Source organism: Papio anubis, chromosome 1 (genome assembly GCF_008728515.1).
Source record: "Papio anubis isolate 15944 chromosome 1, Panubis1.0, whole genome shotgun sequence".
Classification (NCBI taxonomy): domain Eukaryota; kingdom Metazoa; phylum Chordata; class Mammalia; order Primates; family Cercopithecidae; genus Papio; species Papio anubis.
In genome coordinates, this window is record NC_044976.1 from 157,007,998 (window position 1) to 157,020,205 (window position 12,208).

Consider the following 12,208-nt stretch of genomic DNA (forward strand, 5'->3'; position numbering starts at 1 on the left):
AGAAAATAAGAAGGAAAATATAGAGGTCAGAGACAGTACAAAGAGAAAAGAACAGGATTAGGATACATGAAGTCGCAGTTTCTCTGTCCTGTGAACCATTTCTGAAGTGAAATGTTCAGAAATGAATAGAATCTGATTACAAAAGAAGACAATCAACAGAAATAAAAAGGCCGGATTTGGGCAAATATTTTATTCTTAACATGTGGGATATCCTGTGTGTATTTTATTTGCAAGCTTTGGAAATAAAGAACCAAGGCTTGATAGTGACTTCTGGAAAGATATACATTGAACACCATGACTCAGCACACACACATACGTTTACATGAAAAAAAAAACAAAAGTATTCATGAAATATGTCCTGTTTCATTTTCATTTCAACAAAAATTTGTTTTCTTTTTTTTTTTTTTTCGAGGTGAAGTCTCGTTCTGTTGCCCAGGCTGGAGTGCAGTGGTGAGATCTCAACTTATTGCAACCTCCACCTTCTGGGTTCAAGTGATTCTCCTGCCTCAGCCTCCTGAGTAGCTGGGATTACAGGCGGGTGCCAAAACACTGGCTGATTTTTGTATTTTTAGTAGAGATGGGGTTTCACCATGTTGGCCAGGCTGGTCTCCATCTCCTGATTTCGTGATCCACCCACCTCGTCCTCCCAAAGCGCTGGGATTACAGGCGTGAGTCACCACACCCAGCCTTTTCTCATTTTTTAAAAAAGTGCTTGTTGCAACCCACTGATGGGTCTCTACCTGCAGTCTGAAAACCAATAAAGTAGAAGGGAGGTGTGGGTGATGAGCACTTGGGGACGAAGTCTTTTTAACAGCCTATGATGGGTCTCAGTGAGGTGGGTCAAAAGTCAACTCAAGAGACGCTTGAGGGTCCCTGGGACTGACGTCTCAGAAAGCCTATTTTGTCCTGCCGTCAAGCATCTTCTCAAGATTTTCCTCCTCCAGAAAGCCTTTCTAGATAAGCACTCCAAATGGCATTCCAACTTCAGCTCTTACAGCCCTCTCAAGTGTCCCCTGGTCTTGGTGTATGCGTGGCAGCCCTTGACTTAAAAGTCATGCACTTCGGAGTAGGCCAGATATACTCGCAAATGGTGCTGGCTGGCTGGTCTGTTTTCAGATGTGCCATGGCACACAAAACCCTTGTCCCCCAGCTTCAGACCTCTGAGGCCTCCCTTTTTGCCCATACAGGTTCTGAATGGGGGAATAGGGGTTACTCCAGTCCTTCCCATGGTCCCTTCTACCTAAGTTAGCTTTTCCTTCAGGAATCTTCTGAATATGTTAAACAGAATAGGATTTGGTTACCACATTGCCCAGTTTAACTGTTTTAGATACTCAAATTCGATTTAAGAAATACAAAGTACACTTCGGGAGGCTGAGGTGGGCAGATCACGAGGTCAAGACCAGGCTGGTCAACATGGTGAAGCCCCATCTCTACTAAAAATACAAAAATTAGTCGGACATGGTGGCAGGCACCTATAATCCCAGCTACTCGGGAGGCTGAGGCAGGAGAATTGCTTGAACCCGGGAGGCGGAGGTTGCAGTGAGTCAAGATTGTACCACCACACTCCAGCCTGGGTGACAGAGCAAGACTCTGTCTCAGGGAAAAAAAAAAGAAAAGAAAAAGAAGTACAGGGCCGGGTGTGGTGGCTCATACCTGTAATCCCAGCACTTTGGGAGGCTGAGGCGGATGGATCAGGAGTTTGAGGCCAGCCTGCTCAAGACAGTGAAACCCCATCGCTACTAAAAATGCAAAAATTAGCTGGGCGTGGTGGCACGTGCCTGTAGTCCCAGCTATTTGAGAGGCTGAGGCAGGAGAATCGCTTGAAACTGGGAGGCGAAGGTTGCAGTGAGCCAAGATCTCACCACTGTACTCCAGCCTGGGTGGCAGAGTGAAACTCCGTCTCAAAACAAACAAACAAACAAACAAACAAAGTACAGGTGTATCATTTACGGTTGATTAAATATGGTGTCTGTGGTGTTTGTGCTTATGCCTATAAAAAGTTGGGCACTGAAACGTTGGTGAGGAATGTAACTTTTATGATCACATTGTTTCTGGGCAAAAACAGGTTCAACCTACATAGTTTTTACCTGCAGTGCCTTTTCCAGGAATATAACCCAAGATAGATTTAAGGACTCCCTGCAGTTCCACACAGCTCTGCCATCTGCAATGTGTGTCTCTCTGCCTTTGTGGTTCTCTGTGTTGCAAGGGTGTCTGTGGATCCTGGGAGCTCCCTGAGGGCAGGGGTCAGGGAAGATTCCAGTTTTGTGGGGCCATCTTAAGAAAAAACTCGCAAAATTCCAAATACAAAAGTAGGTACAATGGTGATAATTACTTACAGCCAAGAAAAAAGACAACAATTTGCATGAGCCTTGGACATTCAGGGTACCTTTCTCCTGACATTTCTTCATTCCATTTACCAGAAATGCTTACATAAAAATGCTTCCTGTTCATAAACTGGCTTCCCCTCTTCACCTAGAACACTCTACAGTTCCCAGCTGTCATAGCCCACCCTCTCCCCACCATCCTGCAAGTCGAGAAGCCCTAAAGCTTGAGCTTCATTCCCTTCATCTCTGCCTCTGCCTTCACTTGTTCTCTAATAGCCCAGAGAACAAGGCTCTGCACATGGTGTGCTCGGGCAGGGGAGGGCCAGAGAGCAATGGGCACCCCCTGGCCAGTCTGTCTCACAGTGAGGTCCATCCAACCACCTGAATCAGAATCCCCTGGATGGTTTATCTGACATGCAGACTCTGAGAATTACAGAATCTGATGCTGGCGTAGGACCTCAGCACCTGCATTGGCCCACACTCTCCAGGTGATTCCAAAGATCATTGCTCTAGTGCCATACTCTTTGCCTAGTTGGGTCACTGGTGGGACAACAGTCCTCATTGACTCCCCAGGCCCCACCCCACATCTCCCAAGGAGGCTGAGCAGAGGCTGCGCACAACAAACAGCAGTGGAGGGTCCACTGAGGGACCCTCAGTGACCCATGCTACATCCCAGGCCTCCCTTCTCTGATTCAGCTCATCTGCTAGGCGCCAGTAGGAGCCATCCCCTCCTCACAGCCCCCACCACACAAACAGCATGCCCACCAGTTCCGTGTCCTGACCCCTATATGAGAGAGCCACCTGGCATTGAGTTAAGGATCATTTCTAGCAGCATGTAATCCCTGCATCCTTCTCCTAAGACACTCTGATGTCACAGAGTCCCAGGCTTCCTGGCGGGAAATTATGCATGGCCAAGCCCAGAAATTAAATTTGGAGGGTGAAAGGTCAATAACAGGGCCATTAAATCCTCTGGGTAATTACCTAAGAGCTTCCAAAGGACTGTGAATTTGGGCAGATTTTCCCAGGAAAGTATGAGACTCAGAATGGCAGCAATGGGAGCAGGGTTGGGAGAAAAATGTCGACCATGTACCATGCACCAGCTACCATGCTCATGCCAACCATATAGTCCCCGTTACATCTCACAGCAACCTATAAGTATGAATCCATTCCATTATTGCTATCCTCATCCTAAAGAAGTGCTAGGGAGACTTGGCTTGGTGTTTGGACTCTGCCATTTGAGGACCCTGGGTTCCCATCTTAGCTCTATTACATACTGGTTAGGTAAACACTGGACCTTGTTTTTCTCCTATCACTAGAGTCCTGGTATTGGTCAAATTTTTGATGAGATGATGCATAAATGTGCTAGCACCTTGTCTTGCATGTAGTAGGTGCTCAATAAATGTTAACTGCCATTACTTGAATTAATATCATTACCCAGGAAAGAATCAGAGCTAGAGAAGTTCAATACTTTTCCTGAAGCAAGACAGAGTAAATGGACAAGTAGAGTTCCAAATCCAAATCTTTCCAGCTCTAAAAGCTACACTCTTTCTCCAATCTCATTGGGTTCTAAGATGTTTGGAGTCAGCTCAAGAGAAGCCTTCCCCTGTTTTCTTCCCACAGCTGATGAAATTCCCTTATGCCTCACCTAGTACATCTCACAGGTTTTGCCACTTAGGGTCAACCACTTAGCGAATGTTACTTGCATTTATCCCATTTATTATTTCAATAATCAGTTATTGGACATCTACTATAAAGGACTGGTCTTATTTTATTAAGGTGTAAGACAGTCGTAGGCTCCAGAAGCTTACCCTCTGGTTAGGAGATAAGACATATGAGTATGCATAGTTATGGGGAAGCTGGGGTGCTGGCATGAGTGCTCTCTCTGGTCACGCAGTTGGTAAAGGACTGCTAAAATGTCTTCCTTTTCACCATCAGCCTGTCTACATTGACATTGGCCCTTAGACTGGAAAGGTGGCTCCAGTGACTTGACAAGGGACTCAAGTGCTCAGGTTAAAAGCTTGGAGTCAAGTTTTGACCCCTTTCAATCAGTCAGTCTCACAGTTCTGCCAAGTCCTCTTTACAAAGGCCCATGCATTTACTCTATTCTCACTGCTCCCCTCCTCCTAGATTCCTGCAACAGCTACCTCAATAGTCTCCCATCTTCCTGCCTCTTTCATCCCAAATCACTTGAGCACAGGGCCACAGCTAAATTGCTGAGCCTGGCAATTCAGACCCTTCATCAGCTGCTCCCACCCTGTATACTCAATGTGGCATTGTCACACTGTGAAAATGAGGTCTCACATTCTGCCTACAGATTTTGGGCTACTGCCTTAAACTCTCTGGGCCTCCATTCCCCGGTCTGTTGAATGGGGATATTAGTCAGCTCAGAGTCTAAGATGAGAGAGATGAGAAAAGGAAAAGGCTGGCATCTAATAGTAGCTCTATAATTTTCCACCCTTGCCTCCTACCCTCCAGACAACCCATTCTACTCTGCTTGTCTCCACTTTCCTGCTTTTGCTGGTCCCCATATTCTCTTCTAGTTCAAATCCTATCCCTCCAACTAGGCTCAGCTGGAGACTCAGCTCCTCCGTTAAACCTTTTGTGAATAACGCCAGTCCATTAAGGTGGTTTCTTTTTGTATTTCCATGGCACTTCCATTGCCTTGAAATGTTAAAATTGGTTTCATATAGTTCCAACCTGTCACTCTGAGCTCCTTGAGGCCATTATGCTCCGTAGCAGGGATGGAGAGTGGGAACATGAGGGTGGTTTAGTGGGAACTTAATATGTGCTCATTCAATCTATGAAGGTGAGAATCCCCTCTGTGCATACAGAACTCACAGACCTTCAAGCCAACTTCAAGCCACCAGGCGTGGCAGTCACCACTGGCTGTACCCTTGGAAAAGACAGGGCCAGAAGTTCAAGCACTGGATGATGGCAGGCAGCCCAGGGAAGCCACTCCTCACAGGACTCCATACCTTGGGCTCCACCTCATCCACTCTTCTGTTGTTGGTTCTGCAGGCTCTGGTTCAGACCCATCAATAGGGTGTGGCCTGCCATGGAGCTGAGTTTGTGATGTCTGTTCTGAGTGGTCCAGGCTGAAGGCTCCACCAAGGCATGGGCGTTGGGCATTGGGCCTTTGTCCCAGCAGGAGCCCCACTGTCCTAAGCCCCCACTAGTGGCAGTCACCCAGCTTTTCTAAACCACCAGGCAGCAGCCAGCAGCCTAGCACTCACCTTAGGCACCTTCTTGCTTTCCTTCCCCAGTCTTCATGATGTCTAGCTGGCAGAGTGGGGAACCCTGGAGCCAAACCCCTGACTGGGCCTGCCGGTTCCTGACTGAAATTGACCTCCTTCATTGAGAGCTAGGACGGAATCTTCCAGAATGCTAGAGCTGCCCGGCTCAGGATGCAATGCTGGAAAAACATGACAACTAAAGGGGTCTTCCACTTCATTCTTTAGGGTGAGAGGTGCCTGGGCCCAGTGACACAATTCTCACCCACCCCACTACACTCCTTAGTCCACTGTTAACTTCGGGAGGGTAGCACCATGCAAAGCAAAAACGTGATCTTAGGTGAATGCTGTGACTGAGCTGCACCTGTCCTCACAAAGCTGCTGAATTCCCCATTTGTCCTCCTGGCCTTTTTGCAAGAGGGTCCGAGGCAGTATGAGAGAAGCCAACCCTTCTCTTCCCGGACCCAAGGGCTGTGCCCCTTCTCTCAGCCAAGCCTTGTGCCTCTAGCCACAAGGACAGCTCAAGCTTTAGCGTCTGGCCCCACCCAACTCCTTCCTCCCGGGCGTGTGCGCGTTAGGGAGAGGGGGCCTCTGGCCACTCAGGAGTTAAAATGGCAGCGGGACTGGAGGGGGTTGGCGTGGCATGCAGACTGGGAGGAGGCGACCGGAGTGGGCTGGGGAGGTTGGGAGAGCGGCGGAGAAGCGAGTGAGGAGGGCGAGCGCGAAGCCGGGAGGAGGGGCGCGCGTGGAGGGGGTGCCGGGCGCCGCGAGGGCCTGTTCCGGGCACCTGCAAACGCGCGGCGCTCTTAAGGAGAGCCCGGCTCTCGCCCGCCAGCCTCTGGCCACGACGCGCCCAGGGCGCGGAGAGGGGGTGGGGACGGATTGGAATTCTGCCATCGCCCTCACCGGCTGGGCCCCGGAGCCGCTCCCAGGATAACTCCACGTTGGGGAGGGCGCCCGCCGAGCCTCCCGGGCCTGTGCAGACGGCGCGCGCGGCGGGAGGTCGCGGACCAGCGTCCCCATCCCGACCCTGGGCGGAAGGCGAGCGGAGCGCGGCGGCGCGGGCGGCGGACTGCGGACGGCGCCCACCGGGTGAGTGTGCGGCTTCGGGGCTGACCTGGGCAGCGCCGCCGCGGCCGGGGAGTCGTGGACACCGAAGTCGCTGGCATGGCCAAGGGGGACGCGGCGGGAGCAGCCGGAGCAGCCACCTCAGGGCTCCCTGCTCCTGCCCCGGCACCGCAGCGCCGCCTGACCTGGGTGGGGGCCGGGGGAGGGCCGGCCGCTGCCTTCCGCCGAGACGCCTGCAGGGGAGCCGGCGACTTGGGAGAGGGAGGCGGCCGAGGGGGAGAGGGACGGAGGGTTGGAGAATGCCCAGAAGCGGCCAGGAAGGGGGCGCCTTGGCCTTCGCCCGGAGAGACCAGAACCTCCCCCCAAACTGTTGCTGGGTAGAGCGGGGCCCTGGAGATGTCGAGGAGCCGAGAGGTGGCAGCGAGGTTAGGGAGGGCGTGACACGGGTGGACTGGCAGGCTGGAAGCGCTCCAGAGCCTGGGGACTTTCCCCACCTTGGAGCTCGGGAGTCTGTGCGGAGGGACAAGGTGGCCTTGGGTCTGTCTGAAGTATCTGGAACCAGGAGCTAGGCTCCTCCCGGGCCGGCCGGCTGGGGTCCGACCGCAGCCTGGGATGGGACATTTGGGGTGGGGGATGGGCCGGCCTGGGGCTCAGCCTGGGGACTCGGGCAGGGGGAAGCGGAAACGGAAGGGTGGTTCTGAGCCCACCACAACATCAAGGAGACAGGCTGGGCTGGCCAGCCACAGGTGGGCCGTCTGTCCTGCTGGCAAAGGGTGGCGCAGGCTCTGGCTGCCCAACCGGCGAGGAGCCGCGGGGTGAGGGGGAACTGAGCTCCATCTGGGGCCGAACGGAGGAGCTAAAGAGGTGCAGGAGACCCGGACCCTGGGGAGGGGCCTTGGGGGTAGTACTGTGCTCCCTACCCTTCCTCCCCCACCCAAACGAACAGGAAGGAAAATGTCAGCTGGGCTTTGTGCTCTGTTCCTCAGGCTGCCGCAGCTCCCATCTGTTGGAGCCAACGCAGCTTCTAATTGGGCGACTGGCAGGGTTGGAGGGGGTGGGCTGGGCACAGCGCTCAGTTGTCAGAGATGTACTGACAGGCCCTCTGCTTGAGAACCCCAGGACCTAGGGTGGTGGGGAAAACAGCCTCCCTAGGTCAGGGCAGTAGAGGTGGCTTCCTGCCAGCTTGGTCACTATCAAAGGGGAAGATCTAGGTCTCCCTATGCACCCAGGCCGATAGCAGGCTCCATGCCCCCCTTTTCTGCCAGTCTAGGATGGGCTCTGGCCCAGCGTTTAGTCCCTGAATAAGAAGGCCAGGAGCTCCTCCCATTGCCCACTGCTTCTTAAAGCTCCCTCCAAAAAAGAGCACTGGGCATGGAGAGTGGAGATGGGCTCTGTTCTAGGCACTGGAGTTCCCTTGCCTTTGGGCCCTGTTGCTACCAGAAAAAGTCACATGTGGGTGGCCTGACCCACTTTCCTGGCCGGGTGCTGTTGTGGCGAAATGATGGAAACAGAAGGGCAGAGCTAGGGGTCTGAGCCTCCTAGGCCTTCTTCCTTCCCCTGGGCTGACTCAGACTTCTCCTTCTTGGGGAGGGCTCTCTCTGGACCTGGGATGGAACCTCATTATTTGCAAAGGATGGAACTAAAGGCCTCAGTGCCTGGGAGATTGAGGTCTGCCCAGGGTCTGGCACCTAGGAACACCCCCAAATCCACACCCTCTCTCTAATGCAGTCTCCTCCCAGGGAGACACCGAGTGGCAGTAAGAACTCAGAGATCTGCTAATTCCACCCAGGCTAGTACAGCAGGTTCCCTCTCTAATTCAACACAGTTCTTCCCCACTCCGAATCCTCTTTCCTGTGCCTCCCCTCTTCCTCCTCCCCCTCATCCTCCTCTCCTTCGCTCTTCACTTTCCTCCTCTAACACGCTTGACTTCCCTTTTCCCCCTCACACTGCTCTTCCTCTTCTCTTACCCTCCTCATTCTTCCCCAGATATCTCCGTTTCTTCCCAGTCTCTGTCTCCACCTTTGCCCCGCTTCTCCTGTAAACTGCAGCTTAAACCATAAGCCCGGCGTGCACGCACTCCCGCTCATCCTGCTGGTGGGAGCACACGCGCTATTGGCTTTGCTGCATCCCTTTTGCAGAGGAGCCTGGGCTGGTGGGCCTGGCAGCTGCATTTGCCTGGCCCTGGTGTCCTTTGCACCCTGTCATTTACTCACCTGCCCCTCCTACTCCCCACACCCTTATGTTGTTTATTTGAAAGGAAGAGGAAACTCCATTGCTTTTTTAAAAATGTTACTCATTCAACAACTATTTATTGAGCGCCTACTGTGTGCCTCTTATGATTTTAGAAGCTGAAGATACAGCAGTAAACAAACCTCTATGTCTCAGGCTGACCACACTTGTATCTGGACTTGCTGGCTGATTAGCTCTGTTCCTGCCAGGCTCGTTCAAAGACCCACAGCTTGAGGGGGCAGAGGTGAGGAACATGAACAATGCTAGTGAATTATCACACTGAGTGACCTCTACAGTGCCAGGTACCACTTAAGTCATCCTGTCCTTAAGATACTTTTCTGACCCAAAAGGATGCACCAGGTCACATCTCACCATTTATCTGGCAGCCCAAGGCTGAGTAGAAGGCTGGTGCTTCAGACAGAGAAGGGGGAAGGAATCAAATTTATTATTGAATACCTACTATGCACCAGTCTATGTGAGGAACATTGCAAAAGTTATTCTGCTCAGTCCTGCTGAGAACCTTCTGATGTCTGCATTACCATCCCCTGTTTTCTAGCCAAGGAAATTGAGGCCTGGAGAAGAGAAACCACTTGCTCCAGGTCATAATAGATCTCCATTTTGAAATCACTTATATCTGCAGTTCATTTGACCCTATGATATCTGTGACATCTGGTAACTTGTACACTTATACTAACGCTTACATTATAACCTACCTTTTCATGGGGCCTTATCTCCCAGTTAGACTATTAATATGCATAAGGATTTGCTGAACGATTGTGTGAATAAGCTTTCTTAAGTGATCAAGGAAGGCTTCCTAGAGGACCTGGGACCCTGAATGAGGAGACAGGGGGGGCAATGACATTTGCCCTGTGTAGGATACTGTGTGATCCTACACAGGTATGTGACAAGTTGTAGGCAGGCAGTCCCTCAGCCCACACCCCACCTGCATTCAGGTAGAATTGATTCAGGGTCAGGATATAGAAGCTTGGTCTACGGCCCGTCTAATGAATAAGTGTCACTTGTGTTCTTAATCTATATGGCTTGGACTCTTTATAAAAGCTCCAAGACAAAGGATGGGGACTAGAAGCTTTCAAGCCCCCAAAGACTCCAGGGAAGGGCAAGGACAATGGTTGGAGGCTGGAATGGGGCAGGAATGGGGAGAGTGACCAAGGGACAGAAGAGAAGGAAGACAAAGGCGGAAGATAAACTGAGAAACAAAAAACACTTTTGACAAAAATGAAGTAGCTAAAAAAGACAACAAAACAAAACAGAAGACAAGAGATATGCAAAAAAGACAGACAGCAGCATGTGATTAGATTGCTGAGAGAGGACGAGTCAGAAAGCTGCCTTTATCTATTACTTTCCAGTGCGGCGCCTGGGTCTCCCTGGCCTACAGCTCAGAGGCTGAAATTTCACCAAGTTAGCCTCAATCAGGCATTTGCTTATTCAGTCAACCCATCTTTTCTAAGTACCTACTGTGTGCTTGGCTCTGTGCTAGGTGCAGGGGACAAAGAGACAGATCAGATGTCCCTGCCTTCAAGGAGTTCACCGTAAGAGTAGAGATTCTAGAGACACACCACTGGAGTTCAAATCCAGGCTTCACCACTTCTAGCTGGGTGACATTGAGCAAGTCATGTAACCTCTCTTTGTCTCAGTTTCCTCATCTATAAATGGGATAATGAAAGTACCTACTTCATAAAGTCATAAGGACTACATGAGGTGATACATGTAATGAGCTTAGAACAGTATGTGGTATATATAGTAAGTGCCATGTAAGTAGTAGTATTATTGTTATTATTATTAGATGGAGGAGTCAGTCCCATAGACAATAATGAAACAAGTGTTGGACTATAGGATAAGTAGATAAAAAGGTGACTCTTAGCCAGGCGTGGCGGTTCACTCCTATAATCCTAGGGAGGCTGAAGTAGGTAGATCACTTGAGGTCAAGAGTTCAAGACCAGCCTGGGCAAAATGGTGAAACCCCATCTCTGCTAAAAATACAAAGACTAGCTGGGCGTGGTGGTGCATGCCTGTAATCCCAGCTATTCGAGAGGCTGAGGTGGGAGAATCACTTGAACCCAGGTGGCAGAGGTTGCAGTGAGCCGAGATCACACCACTGCACTCCAGCCTGGGCAACAGAGCAAGATTCTGTCTTAAAAAAAAAAAAGTGGCTCTCTGTTTGCTGTTTGCAGATTAGGAAAGGGTTGCCAAAGGATGTGATATTTGGGCCAAGGCTTGAAAAGGAATCAACCAGGCAGAGATGGTGGGTCTGGGGACACTGGTGATGAGGGTATTTGGGGCACAGGCATCGTGTATGAAAAGATACCAGGGTGTGTATGTGTTGATTGCTCTTTGTGGATGTCACCATCACCACTGACACGTCCCCCTCAGCCTCTTTGTCTCCAGTGCTGGGAGCTGGGCTTCCAGTGGGGCTGGCTGGTCGCCCAGAACATCCCCACATGTTTTGGTGCAGGGGACCTGGTGCATCCCTGCGGGGGTTTAGTCTCATGACCTTGGTCTCCTGCACGTTCTAAGCCCTCATCAAGCAGAGTCTGCTCCAAACCCAGGGATGCTAGGCCTTGCACTCTGCCTTCTGACACTTCCTAGGGACCTGGGAGATGCCTTGGTCTGAGGGGGCTGCCTTTTAGGAGGTGAGTTTAACCAGGTTTGGTTTGGAATTCAGTTTTTTTCTGTGTATTTCTTCCACCCACACCTTCCCTGCTGCTCAGCATTTGATGGACCCGAAGTGAGTTCCAAGATAAAGCGCAGGCAGAGGGTTCCTGGGGCAATAACTGTTTCTCAGCTTCTACCTCTCACATGGTAATAACACTAATTATCATACCTAGCATTTACTGAGCATTTACTATGTACCAGGCACTGCGCCAACTGCTTTACCTGCATTATCCCATTAAGTTTTCAAAAATACCCCAATTAGATAGGTAGTTAACTCTCATGATCCCTAACCTTAAAAGCCAAGAAACAGACTCAGACTTGTTCAAGGACGTATAGCTAGGAAAGATCCAAGGGAGGGAGTTAGCCCTTCTCTCTGACTTTAGGACTCCTCCTGCTTCTTCACCACCCCCGAATCTGGTGTTCCTTGGGCCTGGAGGGTGCTCTGGGTCATCCAGCCCATTCTCCTCCTTCCCTCCCTCCAGGAAGAAGTTCCCTAAGCCAGCCCTGTCTCAGCCAGTGGCTGCCTTTCTCCTTTTTGGGATCTTCAGAGAGGGTCTCTGTGACCTTTTTTTTCCTGCTGCTCCTGCAGGGTGTGATATTTAAGATCCAACATTGTTTCCTTCTGTCTCAGCTAAGTGCCTCTGGGCCACATGGAGCCACTAGCCTCAGAGAAGCTGGACCTTA

The 12,208-nt window shown here is 51.0% G+C and overlaps 1 protein-coding gene across 1 annotated transcript in view; it reads left to right on the forward strand.

Annotated features, from left to right (window-relative positions):
* The first annotated feature begins 6,235 nt into the window (after positions 1-6,235).
* LRRN2 (leucine rich repeat neuronal 2) overlaps positions 6,236-12,208 on the forward strand; it is a 70,653-nt gene continuing 64,680 nt past the window's right edge. Inside the window, exon 1 of the mRNA XM_003893239.5 lies at positions 6,236-6,646. The gene's annotated coding sequence lies outside the window, so the exon portion shown is untranslated. The remainder of the gene's footprint in view (positions 6,647-12,208) is intronic.